Source organism: Bos grunniens, chromosome 27 (assembly GCF_055505025.1).
Source record: "Bos grunniens cultivar Pamir isolate PY7600 chromosome 27, Bosgru_T2T1.0, whole genome shotgun sequence".
Classification (NCBI taxonomy): Eukaryota; Metazoa; Chordata; class Mammalia; order Artiodactyla; family Bovidae; genus Bos; species Bos grunniens.
In genome coordinates, this window is record NC_141191.1 from 35005270 (window position 1) to 35020514 (window position 15245).

The window sequence follows — 15245 nt, forward strand, 5'->3', positions numbered from 1 at the left end:
GGTTGGCCAGCAGCCTGCTGTTTAGAGTGTGGCTCTGCAGCTGCACCGTGGCCCCCCCCCGCCCCCCCCCCCCCGCCCACCACTCAGAAGCTCCAGGTTCAGTAGGTCCAGAATTGAGACTGTGAAAGCCGCATTTTAAAAAACAATTCCAAAGTGATTGCCATGAAGGTATTCTATGAACTGTACTCTAGGCTTTGAGAAACTCTGCCCAGGTAGAGTGCTCAGGGCATCTGCTGGGAGCTGGCAGAGGCCACCCCACCCCAGTTCTACACGAATCAAGTCATTGCCCCTGTGGTCACTGACCTATAGTAATCATGAAAAGAAATTAGGAATAAGATAAGGATGAGGCAATTTGTGCTCTAGGGAAAACTAGTCCTTCGATAGTTATCAATATTATCATGTTTTGTTTTTTTGGCTGCACTGTGCAAAAAACAGGCGAAATGAGTCCTTAGAGAGTTAACAATATTATCATTTTTTTTGGCTGCACCATGAGTCGTGTGGAATCTTAGTTCCCCATCCAGGGATCGAACCCCTGCCCTCTTCATTGGGAGCACAGCGTCTTAACCCCCAGACCACCAGGGAAGCCTCAATATTATAACATTATCAAGAGAAATTTTTTATGAGTTTGGGTTCTTACATCTTCTCATACTAAAATCATGAACAGAGAAACCCATTGCTGGTGACCAGGAGCAAACTTCTACCAAAATGTGCGCTTGAGTGTCGGTACCCCCCTCACCTAAATCCCACATACACCGACCTCCCCAGGCCCTCGGCCACTTCAGAGCAGTTCCTCAGCGATTTCTGAGAGGCTGTCTCCCAGGGTCAGGTCTTCAGGAAGCCCCCAGATAAAGCGGAAACTCACAGCTCTCTGGTTGTGCTTCTTTTGTTTTTCAGTCAGCAGCCTTGGTGACCGTGAAGGAGCACAGAGATGGCTTCTCTCCTTGGGCTGAACTCGATGAGGATCCGGAGCCTTGAAAGTACATGCCCGTCCTCAGCCAGTCCAGACAAATTGGGGTAAGTTTCTCCTGGTTCTTAAATCTTCTGGGTTTTGGTTGATACTGGTGAGTTTTATCTGGTGGTGTGTAACGGGTATCTGGTCCCCAGTTGAGAGATACTGGGAGAGTTCCTCTGCCCAAGCTCTGCCTCCCAGAAAGACCCTGGGATCTGCTTAGTTGAAAGACACTATATCCAGCAGTTGAAAGAATGGTCTGGAGTGAGTGAGGTTGGCCTAGTGTCTTTTCTCAGTTAGGTTAAAGAAAGGGTGCCAGAAAGCCAACCTCTAACACCCCAGCCAGATTCATGTAAAATACATAAGGAACTTACTCTTTTAAGTCCTTATTTAATTGGGAACTGAAGGAAATGTCACCCTGAAAATCGTCAAAACGGAGCTCTTCCTATTTTTTTTATTATTCATTCGTTTTATTATTTAGATTCTACATATAAGCCTTTGTCTTTCTCTGTCTGAATTATTTCACTTAGCTCAATACTTCCAGGTCCATCCATGTGGTTGTGAAAGTTTATTCCTTTTTACGTTTGAGTAGTAGTCCACGTCTTTATTCATTCATTTGTTGACGGACATTTAAGTTGCGTCCATATCTTAACTGTTGTACATAATGCTGCTTAGGAACATGCAGGCACATGTTGTTTTTTGAGTTAGTGTTTTTGTTTTTTGTTTGTTAAATGTTTTATTTTATATTGAAGTATAGCCAATTAACAATGTTGTGATAATTTCAGGTAGACAGCAAAGGGACTCAGCCATACATATACATGTATCCATTCTCCCCCAAACTCCCTTCCCATCCAGGCTGCCCTGTAATATTGAACAGAGCTCCCTGTGTTATACAGTGGGTCCTTGTTGGTTATCCTTTTTATTTATTTATCACAAATAATAATTTATTTTAGGAGAGGAATCGTTTCACTTGCTTCAGGCAAAGCTGTTCAGCTCTGTTTCACACTGCAGGCACCTAGCAAAGAAAACAAACATCTCCAAGTCTCCTTGCCACTTGTTTAGTTGCTCGCTCATGTCCGACTCTTTTGTGACCCCATAGACAGTAGACTGCCAGCCGCCTCTGTCCATAGGATTTCCCAGGCAAGCATACTGCAGTGGGTTGTCATTTTCTCCTCCAGGGGATCTTCCTGACCCAGGGATCGAACCCATGCCTCCTGCATTGCAGGCGGGTTCTTTGCCACTGAGCCACCGTGACAGCCCCTTCCCTGCTGCTTGCTGTTGCTCTTGTTGTTTAGCTGCTAAGTACCACTTAGCACAACCCAAAGAGGAGGCCAGGGGAAGCAACAAGAGCACTCCACCCAAGCCTGTTCCAGTTACACACAGAAGAAATTTTGCCCTGGGTCCAGGGCAGCCGGCTCAGCACGGTTGCTAGTGTCCCAGGTTAGTGTCTTCTGGAGCATCCTTTTCAGCCTCAAACCGAGGCTGAGACTGTACCAGGTATAGACGCTTCATCACAAAGATCCTTATTCTCAGCATCTTTAGATGATGGCTTTCGTGTGACTTCTTAGACGACATTTTTATTCGTTTCAGGTCTCCACTCATGACTTTTAAGCTTCAACCTGCTGGTCTGCCTCTCACTGTCTCTGCACACTCCAAAGAAAGGCTACGGCCAAAGGCCCGAATTTGCTGGCTTCGCTGGGACCAGACTGGTTATCCATTTTAAATAAAGTAGTATGTGTATGTCTATCTCAAACTTCCCAACTATCCCTTCCACTAACCTTCCCCTCTGGTATCCATAAGAGTGTTTTTGTTTTGTTTGGAAAAACACCCAGGAGTGGAATTGCTGGAAGTGATGTGTTAGTCACTCAGTCATATCAGACCCCATGAACTGTAGCCCTCCAAGGCTCCTCTGTCCATAGGATTCTCCAGGGAAGAATACTGGAGTGGGTTGCCCTTTCCCTCCTCCAGGGGATCTTCCCAACCTAGGGACTGAACCCTGATCTCCCGCATTGCAAGCAGATTCTTTACCATTTGAATCACCAGGGAAGCCCATGGAATTGCTGGGTTGTATGGTAAGAAGTTCTATTTTCAGTTTTTTGATGAAATTCCATACAGTTTCTGCACCAAGTTACATTCCCATTGTCAGTGTGCAAGGGTTCCCTTTTCTGCACATCCTCACTCATATTTGTTATTTACAGTTTTTTTTTGATGATAGCCATCTAGGTGTCAGGTGGTATCTTGTGGTTTTGACTTGCTTTTCTCTGAAAATTAGTACTGTTGAGCATCTGTTTCTGTGTCTGTTGTCCATCTGTATGTCTTCTTTGGAAAAAGTGTTTATTTAGGTCTTCTATCCATTTTTAAATTGAGTCCTTTTTTTTTGATACTGAGTTGGATGAGCATATATATTGGATGAATATATATATATATATATATATATAGGATGTTAACCCTTCATGAGTCATATCATATCTATTTTCTCCCATTCAGTAAGTTGTATTTTAGTTTTGTTGATGGTTTCCTTTGTTGTGTAAAACCTTCTTTAATTAATTGATTTTTTAATTGAAGAATAATTGCTTTACAGAATTGTGTCGGTTTCTGCCAAACATCAACATGAATCAGCCGTAAGTATACATATGTCCCCTTGCTATATGCAAAAACTTTTGAATCTAACTAGATGTCATGAATCTTTGCTTTTGTTTCCTTTGCTTTAGGAGACAGATCCAAAAATAAATACCACTTCAATTTTATGTCACAAAGCATTCTACTTAGCTTTTCTTGTATGAGTTTTATTGTTTCCAGTCTTACACTTCGGTCTTTAGTCCATTTGGAGTTTATTTTTGTATTTGGTGTAAGAAAATGTTCTAATTTCATTCTTTTCCATGTAGCTGCCCAGTTTTCTCAGTACCACTTACTGAGGAGACTCTCTTCTCCACCGTATATTCTTAAAAATCTTTGCCGTAGATTAACCGACCATAACTATGTGGGTTTATTGCTGGGCTTTCTAGTCTGTTCCCTTGATCTGTGTGTCTGTTCTCGTGCCAGTGCCATATTGGTTACTGCAGCTTTGTAGTACAGTTTAAAGTCAGGGATGACCATACCTCCAGCTTTTTTTTAAAAAACGTTTTACTTTGTACTGGGGTATAGCCGATTAACAATGTTGTAATAGTTTTAGATGAACAGCAAAGGAATTCAGCCATACATATACACATATCCATCCTCCCCCAGACTCCCCTCCCATCCCTCTAACTTTATTCTTCATTCTTAAGATTGCTTTAGCAAGATGGGGGCTCTTTTTGACATTCCAAAACTCTTTTGTGCATACAATTATAGAAAGTTGGCTTCATAAACCATCTTCAGAATTCTGACCTTAAAGGAACAAGTTCTAGGAAGAATTTGCTTTACCTTCTCTGTGCCTTTGAGCTGTAAATATTCTACCAGACCTAATTCCTGAGACTGAGAGGGAAAAAGTGAGAGAGAGACAGAAAAGAAGTCTCTTTTAAAAACTCAAGCTGGGAAACTTAACTTATTCAAACTGTCATTTGGAAGCTATTGAGTTTCATGTTGTAAAATCTGATTTATGACTAAATTTTACAGTGAAGCTGTGAGATCTGATTGTGCCTTTCTATATGTTTGTCCTTTATAGCTATGATGTAGATATGTCTCTACTTGTTATATATGGACTTCCCTGGTGGCTCAGACGGTAAAGCATCTGCTGACAATGCAGGAGACCCGGGTTCAATCCTTGGGTTGGGAAGATCTCCTGGAGAAGGAAATGGCAATCCACTCCAGTATTCTTGCTTGGAATGGAAATCCCATGAACAGAGGTGCCTGGTAGGCTACAGTCCATGGGGTCGCAAAGAGTCGGACACGACTGAGCGACTTCACTTTCACTATTTGTTATATATAGATATCATTTTAAATATGATATGTCTCTACCTTTGGGTGGTATCACAGAAATTAATTTGGAAATGAGCTCTATTTAATTGGCTTACACAGGAAATTAATGCTTATATAAATTCTTAGAAACTAACCCAAATTAATTTCAGGTTCACATATTCTGGGAATTATTCAGTATTAAATTAATATTTGTTATTAAAGTTAGCTTGAGTTTGTTGGCTTAATGAATACAGATATGTCTTTAGAGTCAGCAACATTAAATATAATGCTTTTATTGTACTTAGGTTTACCAGAAGTCAAATAAGATCTTATTATTTCTGTTACAAAAATTTATCAGAAAGAAAAATAACTTGGTATGATAAATTTTTATAAGTGAGTTAAATGTAAATAAGAGTTTTTAGGTAAAATCTTTAGAAATAATTATACTTTAGGAATGGCCACTTAAAAATAGTTTCCCCAGATATTTGGTAACTTCACATTGTCCAGTTTTGCTAAATTAAATTAAATGATGGAGGTTTATTGAAGATCTGTGTTTAAGTTACTAAAACGTTAATTACTGAACATAGGCTTCCTTTTACAGATGAACTAAAGATATTTAGGACTATTAGTAACTATGCTTGGTGTCAAATTGAGACATTTTCTATAAGAAAGCACATGTTTTTAGATATTATAAATAGTATATATTAGTTTGCCAATCTACAGAATACTAATATAAAAGACAATTTATAATTGCTTACTTCTTATTTTCACTAGAAAGTAAGGATTTTTTAAGAGTTGAAAATGCTAATTAAAATATACAATTAAAACCACAGAAGTTAAATAGGAAAACATTTTTGTATGCAAGGGAAAAAAAGCCTAAGGACTGGAAATGCGTGTAGTTAAGGAGTTCCTTGGACTGCAAGGAGATCCAACCAGTCCATTCTGAAGGAGATCAGCCCTGGGATTTCTTTGGAAGGAATGATGCTAAAGCTGAAACTCCAGTACTTTGGCCACCTCATGTGAGGAGTTGACTCATTGGAAAAGACTCTGATGCTGGGAGGGATTGGGGGCAGGAGGAGAAGGGGATGACAGAGGATGAGATGGCTGGATGGCATCACTGACTCGATGGACGTGAGTCTGAGTGAACTCCGGGAGTTGGTGATGGACAGGGAGGCCTGGTGTGCTGTGATTCATGGGGTCGCAAAGAGTCAGACACGACAGAGCGACTGAACTGAACTGAACTATATAGCACAGGGAACTAAGTATCTTTTAATAACCTATAATGGAAAAGAATCTGAAGAAGAGCATATATAGAGAGTTGAAAAAATATATGTGTTCAATTAAAAAGAAAGAATTTATATTTAAAAATCCAAGATTCAAAACAAAGATTTAAAAAATCATACATCCTGTCATTTACTAGTTAGAGGAGTAACTAACATTGGCATTAAATTTTATACCTCATTAAGTGATTCTGTTGCATTATCTGGCTTGCTGCTGCTGCTCAGTCACTTCAGTCGTGTCCAACTCTGTGCGACTCCATAGAGGGCAGCCTACCAGGCTCCCTGGTCCCTGGGATTCTCCAAGCAAGAACACTGGAGTGGGTTGCCATTTCCTTCTCCAATGCATGAAAGTGAAAAGTGAAAGTAAGTTGCTCAGTTGTGTCCGACTCTCTGCGACCCCATGGACTGCAGCCCACCAGGCTCCTCCGTCCATGGGATTTTCCAGACACGAATAGTGGAGTGGGGTGCCATTGCCTTGGCTTACTCCTAACCAAACCACAAGGGAATCAGTATGACTCAGTTGTATAGAAAAGAAGACTGAGGCTCAAAGAGGTTGAGTTTTCTCCATGTGACCGTGATCATACTTAATTCGGGCAGGTTCAAACACAAGTTTCATCCTGGCATGTGGGCTGCTCAAGCAGCAGGGACTCCGTTTACTACTCTGTGCCTAGACCCAGAAGAGCACCTACATAGAGTAGGCTCTCAATGAACATTAATGCAATGAAAAAAAAGCAAAGGTAAGGTGATGTATGGAGAAGGAAATGGCAACCCACTCCAGTGTTCTTGCGTGGAGAATCCCAGGGACGGGGGAGTCTGGTGGGCTGCTGTCTATGGGGTCGCATAGAGTTGGACATGACTGAAGCGACTTAGCAGCAGCAAGGTGATGTAAAGCCGGAATTTGGTTTTCTATCCCTTTAAGAGGACAAAGTTTTCTTAGAATATTGATCTGCTTTCCATAACAGACTGTAATGTTTCTTTACCTTTTAAGCAATCTGTTGTAAAGATCTGTATTTGCCTTTGAAATTTTTTATTGTCACTTTGGTTAAATAAGTGCAGTTTTACAGTGACCTGTGATCCTATTTGACCAAGTGCTTTTAAACCTTTTTTGATATTTTTGATGGACTTCCCCAAATTCTAAGTGAAATTCTTTGACCTCTGTCCAACTTTGAGGTTTCCCGGTTCTACTGATACAAGGATGAAGTCATAACTCCTACAGTCACTGTCCTACAGTAACCCCTAAGAGGGCTCCAGGGTGGAGTTGACAGTGAGGCAGCACAGGCCCTCAGATACTGAGATATTTTCAGGAGAAATTTCTGATGAGCCCGGACTCTTGCATCTTTCCTTATTTGGAAAGCACTATAATTGTTAAAGGAGATATGGGCTCCTTGTGACCGGCAGCAACCTTCTATCAAGATGTGTGGTTGTTTGCATGTACCCATTCACCTCATTCACCTACAGACCCACTGATGAGTCTTCAGAGCAGCTCCTCAGGGTGGAGGGGCCAGGTTCCTGGTGTATAGTCCTTGGAAAATCTCCAGATAAAGCTGAAAGTCACAGCTATCATGTTGCCTGTTCTAACTGGCAGTGGAAATGACCCACTCAAGGTCCCACAGCTGGTTGGCAGCAGGTCTGGGACAACTCTAGCCCGCTGACGTTTAGTCCATCCTTACAGGGTTCCTCATGCAGCCCCCTGACACTCTGTGTGTTCAGCTGTTCAATTTTTTTTTTTTTTTTAATGGTCTTTGTTCGTTTCTGTCATTCATTCTTGAAAGTTAAAGTGAAGTCGCTCAGTCGTGTCTGACTCTTTGGGACCCGATGGGCTGTAGCCGTCCATCCATGGGATTTTCCAGGCAAGAATACTGGAGTGGGTTGCCATTTCCTTCTCCAGAGGATCTTCCCGACCCAGGAATCGAACCCGGGTCTCTCACACTGCAGGCAGACTCTGTACCATCTGAGCCACCAGGGAAGCTATTCTTACACCTCTCATTAGCTGTTGTTCAGTCGCTAAGTCGTGTCTGACTCTTTTCGACCTCTTGGACTATAGCCCACCAGGCTCCTCTGTCCATGAGATTTCCTAGGCAAGAATACTGGAATGGGTTGCCATTTCCTTCTCCAGGGTATTTTTTTTTAATTTATTTAATTTTTGGCTGTTCTGGGTCTTCAGTCTTTATCTAGTTTCGGTGAGTGAGGGCTGCTCTCTAGCTGCAGTGTGCAGGCTTCTCATTCCGGTGGTTTCCCTTGTTGCAGAACACAGGCTCTAGGTACGTGGGCTTCAGTAGTTGGGCTCAAGGGCTTAGTTGCTCCATGGCATGTGGAACTTTCCTGGACCAGGGATCAAACCTGTGTCCTCTATATTGGCAGGCCAATTCTTAACACCTGGACCACCAGGGAAGCCCTTAGCTGTTCAATTATTGATTCATCCATTTACACCAACAACCTTTACCAAAGCCCTGTGCAGAGTCAGTTCCCTTCTCAGGGGTTAGTTCTGAAGCAGGACTGAGTCCTGAAGCTCACAGTGGGGAGAGCCGGCCAGAGACACTAAGAGAGGGGGCCTGGGCTGGGCCCCCTTCCTTTCTCACACTTTCCTGAATAACCTAGGCTAACCAGGCTTTTCCATAGGGCCTGACATGAGCTGAAAGTTTAAAAAGACAGAGTGACAGGGTATTGGGGTGCTCAGCCCCAGTCTTTGCAGTTTGGGGGCCCTGAGCTCTGAACCAGGGACTCATGAGACAGCCCAGCTTCTCCTCTGTAGTCCCTATGACCCAGGCCCAGTGAGGGAGATCTCATCTCAGCCTGCTTGCTGGTCTCTCAGGATATCTTTTCCCTTTAAGGTTGACCTTGAGGTTGCTTTTCAGCCAAATTCATTTGGCAAGAATGTTGGGGGTTGAGAGAATCACATTAGCATTGGCCTTCAAAATTACTGTGGATGATAACTACAGCCATGAAATTAAAAGATGCTTACTCCTTGGAAAGAAATCTATGAGAAACCTAGACAGCTTATTAAAAAGCAGAGATATCACTTTGCAGACAAAGATCCATATAGTCAAAGCTATGGTTTTTCCAGTAGTCATGTATGGTGGTGGGAGTTGGACCATAAAAAAAGTTAAGCACCGAAGAATTGATGCTTTTGAACTGTGGTGTTGGAGAAGACTCTTGAGAGTCCCTTGGACTGCAAGGAGATCAAACCAGTCAGTGCTAACGGAAATCAGTCCTGAATATATATTCATTGGAAGGACTGATGCTGAAGCTGAAACTCCAGTATTTTGGCCACCTAATGCGAAGAGCGGACTCATTAGAAAAGACCCTGATGCTGGGAAAGATTGAAGGAGGGAGGAGAAGGAGATGACAGAGGATGAGATGGTTGGATGGCATCGCTGACTCAATGGACTTGAGTTTGAGCAAACTGGGAGGTAGTGGAGGACAGGGGAGCCAGGCATGCTGCAGTCCATGGGGTTACAAAGAGTCAGACAGGACTGAGCGACAGAACAACACGGAACAACATGGGCCTGCCCTCTTGGTGAGAGGGTTCTGTGTCACCACTGCCTGGAGGTGGAGGGAAGGCTTGAAAAACAGGGAAGCAGTGGGAGGCTGCTAACAGCTCTTGTGTCCGCTCGCTCCAGAAAGGATGAAAGCAACAGGGCCTGCCCAGAGCCCGGCCAGGTGCCTGCTGCCCATGCAGCGCAGGCAAGTCTCACACCCTCCTTCAAGTCCTGCTGATGCAGTGGGGCATCCCTGAGAAGCCCCTTTTGTGGGCTCCGCTCTGAGCAGTGGCTGCCCAGAGCCCCTGGCCCACCCTCCAGGGGCCCCCGGAGCCAGTCTGTGAGACCACCCAACCTCCTGGAACTGGCTTGTTCCCTACTGTCCGTCCCACTTAGAGGGGCCGTGTGGGTCCTGATGTGTGTGACTGCAAGTACATGTCTGCTCTCTCTCTGGTGGGCCTGGCCCCCTGCCCTCCCAGCGCAGAGGCTGCTTCCCCTTGTCTGTGGACGAGAAGCTGCTGGCCCCAGGGACGCCTTGACTTAGGAAACCCACCTGAGGGCCTTGTTTCCCGCCCACACGGAGTCACAGGCACCTGAGGGAGCCTCTTGTTTGTCTCCAGCCTGAGCTGGGTCGGAGAGAGGTCACGGGGAAAGGGAGCGGGCCAGCCGCTCCAGGCAGCCTCTGTTTCCTCGCTCACGTGCACCCTCGAGCACATGTGCCTCTGGGACGGGGGTGGGGAGGGGTTATTATAGGACAGATGGGGCAGATAATGCCCAAGGTCTCCTCGTGGCTGTCTCGGGGAGAATTATGGCCGCTGTGACGGGGAGGCAGTGGTGGGGGGAGACTGTAGGGTGGGGGCCCTAGCTGCTGCTGATGTCAGAGGCTGCCGTTGACTCTGGGGTGCGGTGGGGGGTGGGGGCGGTGTGCTGGTGACCTCCCCCAGGGCCAAGGCTCTCTTCCTCAGCCTTGCCTGGTTAACTCTCACGGTCCCTCCAAGTGGTAGAATGGGGAGAGAGGTCTGGGAATTCTCTGTGGTTCTGGAAGCCATTTCTGGCTTTGCTTGCGGATGAGGGCAGAGCCCCCCACCCCGCCACCCCACTGGAGGAGACCGGTGGGGGTCGGGGGGTGCCACAGGCCAGGAAGGAAGAGACAAGGCCCAGGCTGGATGGGGAGGCCCCGAGTGGGGAGGGTGGGCCCCGTGGGCTCGCTCACTCCCTCAAGAGTCCTCTACTGAGTGTCCAGTGGACTTCCCTGGTGGCTCAGACGATAAAGCATCTGCCTACAATGTGGGAGACCAGGTTCAATTCCCGGGTCGGGAAGATCTCCTGGAGAATGAAATGGCAGCCCACTCCAGTACTCTTGCCTGGGAAACCCCATGGATGGAGGAACCCGGTGGTAGGCCACAGTCCATGGGATCGCAAAGAGTCGGAGACGACTAAGTGACGTCACTTTATTTCTTTCTTTCACTGAGTGTCCACCATGAAGCTCTACAGTTTTAGGGGAAAGTGAACGGTGTGGCCCCATATGGGGAGCGGTAGGGCAGAGGAGGAGGGGTGCTCCTGGGGGGAGTCCCATTTGAACTGAGTGTGGAGAGTCAGGTCAGGAAGGAGTCAGCCAGGTGTGAGAGGGGCTGGGGTGGGGGGCAGGTATTCCAGGTAGAGCATCAGGGTCAGGGGGCAGGAAATCTGAGGGTGCTCAGCTGGGCCGTGTTTGTAGAGCACGGCGGGAAATGAAAGCTGAGACACAGGCGGGGTTCAGAGCAAGCTGGTGGGCCTGGGATGATTCCTCTGCAGGTTCCCAGGAGACAGAAGCCAAGCATTGAAGAGGGGGACCTTGGGCTAGTCTGGGCCCAGCCCTGAGGAGGTGAGTGCTGAGCATCACCTTGGGTATGTGGGAAAGCTATGTGTTGGAGGACAGACAGACAGACTTCCCAACCCCCTCCCACTACTTATTTTATGCCTGGGAGCCCTTGCTTCTTCAATCTGAATTTCCTTATCTGTATAATCAGGGTATATTTTCTTTTTCTTTGTATAATCCTCTCGTGGCAGTAATGAGGCTTAAATCAGGTAACGATACATCTTAGCCAGTGTCTAGGCACTCTGGACTCCCACCCCCGCCCCCAGCTTCTCTTCCAGCCCGGACCAGCGCCCTCCTGAGGTGCCCCCATGTTCGGGCCAGCTCCCAGCTCTGGACATCCCCTCACTCTACTCTTTAATTAGAATCCAATACCTTTGGGCCCCCTTGACAAACATTTATCACAGTGTCAATAAGGCTATTACCCATTCTCCCCACCCATGTTTTTTTAAAGACTTTCTTAAGCGAAAGAAAAACAGAGAAACTGAGAGGGAGAGACAGACTTCCCAGTGTTCCTCTACCCCACACCTGTGGGTCCTCCCTTCTATCCATGTCTGTAAACTCCATTAGGACCTGGAAATTTCATAAGGGCTTGGATCCTTTTCAAGTTTTGGACTCCCCAGCACTTAGCACAGTGCTAGGTAATTGTGTTGTGGCTTCGACTCAGTGGACTGTAGCCTGTCAGGCTCTCTGTCCATGGAATTCTCCAGGCAAGAATACAGGAGTGGGTTGCCATTCCCTTCACCAGGGGATCTTCCTGATCCAGGGATCGAACCCGTGTCTCCTGCATTGCAGACAGATTCTCTACTGTCTGATCCACTAGGAAAGTGATAGATAATTAAAAGTTAGGAGCCTGCCACTCTGGAGATTCTCAATAAGCACTGACTTTCTTCCAGCTCTTCCATACTGTTTATAGGATACAAGCTTATTTACAGTTGCAAGAAGGGCATGTTTTCCTCCAATGGGGCCAATTGTGAGAAGGCAGCAGAAAGTTAAGGCAAGTTTAACTCGTGGGGTTGAGGTCATTTTGGTTCACCTCCCTACAGAGAACACTTGATGTAATTCAGCACTTCCTTCCTCAGTCTGAGTTGCTTGCCATTGTGTAATTCTTACTTGTACAAAGGAGACTAAGCCTAAATTCGCCGAAGATGTGGAGTCCCTCCCATGAGTCTGGCTCAGTGCTGGGGACTCAGTAGATTATAATGGTTGATGTGGAAGTCCTGGGCCAGGGTTTGTTCTAAGCCAGTGGTCCCCAGCATTTCTGACACCAGGGACCCATTTCATGGAAGACAGTTTTCCCACAAACCAGGCCTGGGGGTGTGGTTTCGGGATGATCCAAGCATATTACATTTATCATGCTGCTGCTGATCTGATAGGCGGCTGAGCTCAGGTGGTAATGCAAGCGATGGGGAATGGCAGTGGCCTTAAATACAGATGAAGTTTCGCTGGCTTGGCCACCACTCACCTCCTGCTGTGTGGTCTGGTTCCTCACAGGCCGAGGATGGGTCCTTGACCATGACCCCGGGGTTGGGGACCTCTGTCCTAAGCTCTTCACATATAGTCACTCAGTCCTTACGACCAGCCAAACTAGTTGGCACTATTGGGATCCTTGTTTGATTTATTTATTTACCATGTGCGTGCACGGCTTACGGGATATTAGTTCCCTGACCAGGGGTCAAACCCTTGGCAGTGAAAGCACCGAGTTCTCACTGCTGGACTACCAGGGAATGCCTGGGATCCCTGTTTAATAGACAGGAAACGGGAGGTCCTGAGAGGTGCCGCTGGGTCAAGTTCAAGAGTGTTCCGAAGTAAAGACACGGGGACGCACAATCTGCTCTCCACCTTTTTTTCAGAAGTGAAGATTTACAATGTTAGCTTCTGCTGTCCAGCAAAGTGAGTCACTTACACATATGTTGCTCTTGCTCAGTTGCCCAGTCGTGCCAGACTCTGCGACCACATTCTTTTCCATTATGGTTTATTGCAGGGTAGTGGACATGGCTCCCTGGACTGTACAGCAGGACCTTGCTGTCTATCCATTCTTTATCTAATAGTTTGCATCTGTCCATCTCCATCATCCCTCCCCTCCCTCCCCCTCCGGCTCGGGATCCGCTGTTCTGTGAGTCTGTTGTTTCTTTTGTAGGTAAGTTCATTTGTGCCGTATTTTAGATTCCACGAATGAGTGACATTATGTGATATTTGTCTTTGTGACTCATTTCAGCCTGATGATCGCTGGGTCCATCTGTGTAGTCATGAACTGCACTAATTCTTACGGCTGTGTGCTCTTTACAAAACTTGCAAATTCGTCTCTGAAAAGCGGGGCCCATATTTGCTGCTTACACCTGACAGATCTCAGGGTGATGAGCGGTGCACTGGGTTATCCCCTCACACTGGTTCTCTTGTTTTCGTCTTTCTGTCCCCAGCAAGCCGGGGATGCTTGGCAGGGGCCGCAGTTAAAGCTGTCTTTGGCAATAGCCTAAACCAGAAGCGCCAACTGAAGGTAGGTGGGCTGAGTTTAACCTTCCAGATATTTGACCTACACACCATTTTTAGAAAATTTTGAATTAGTTGCCAACACAAACTACAGGGACAGAAAAGAGACCAGTGGTTTGCCAGGGTCTGGGGAAGGGGAAAGGTAAATTCAAAGGGGTAGGGGTGGTGGTTGCCTAACTACATGCAGTAGTTGAAACTCACGGAACTATACGCTGAAGAGTGAAGTTTACTGTATGCAAACTTATTCGTCGGTAAAACTGGGTCTTCGAGATGAATTCCCAGGCAGTTGGGGTTTCTGACCTGGGATATGGGCAGCACTGGGCCCTCTCTTTTTGCTGTCCTAACTGCTGGTGGGCTGGTGCCCCGACATTACTCAATTCCTCGTATTTCCGGAGCACTTGAGGGCTTTTTGTAGCCCAGGGTCTAGCCAAGTGGCTAGAGTGCAGTTATAGAAATCTTTTTCTACTTTTTTTTTTTTTTTTTTAAACAAGGAGAATAGATAAAATCTAGGAAGCTGAGAAGTGGGGAAAAGAGAGGCAAAGCAGTGAAGTGAAAAGAAAAGGGCTTGATTTTATTCTCTGCTCCCACATAGGCCTGGCAGAGCCAGAGTTGACAGGGAGAGGAGCGCTAAGCAGGGTGGACTGATCCAGGCCTTTGGTACAGACAGAAATGTGCCACTTTCTTTGGTTGGTTTCCTAATTCTTTCAGGTTAGAAGATCTTGGGTCACTCAGATACAAAATTTGCTTGGTTGGGAACAGCAAGCACACTTAAAGTTGTCTCCTGCTTTCCTTATTTGGGGGACCCCAAAGGGGTAATATGGGCTTCCCTTGTGGCTCAGCTGCATAAGAATCCGCCTGCAATGTGGGAGACCTGGGTTGTATCCCTGGGTTGGGAAGATCCCCTAGAGAAGGGAAAGGCTACCCACTCCAGTATTCTGGCCTGAAGAATTCCACGGACTGTATAGTCCATGGAGTCACAGTCAGACACGACTGAGCGACTTTCACTTCATAAAGGGGTAGTATGTGAGGTGGGGGTGCAGCACTGCAGGTGGGAGGGAAACAGAAGAAAGCGCATCTATTGCTTCCAGCAACCCTGACAAGTCCTCCTCCGCCCCGGCCCCATTTCCCTGGGATGCTCTACCAGGCATTTTCACATCAGTCATCTCCCAACTCTTCACTCCTGGAGGGCTGCAGTCTCCAGTGGAGGCAGTAAGAAATCATCTCCATATTCAGAGTAAGGATCTCTGCTAATTAATCCACTCCTGGTTGCTGGGTGAGTCCTGCTGTCTTCGTCCTTTGAGTTCTCTGACTGGTTT

The 15245-nt window shown here is 46.2% G+C and overlaps 1 long non-coding RNA gene across 1 annotated transcript; it reads left to right on the forward strand.

The window, feature by feature from the left end:
* The first annotated feature begins 30 nt into the window (after positions 1–30).
* On the forward strand, positions 31–2702 carry LOC147343772 (uncharacterized). The gene is made up of 3 exons (XR_015156202.1): positions 31–168; positions 895–1014; positions 2540–2702. It is a non-coding gene; the product is annotated as an uncharacterized LOC147343772 (long non-coding RNA).
* The last annotated feature ends 12543 nt before the right edge of the window (positions 2703–15245 follow it).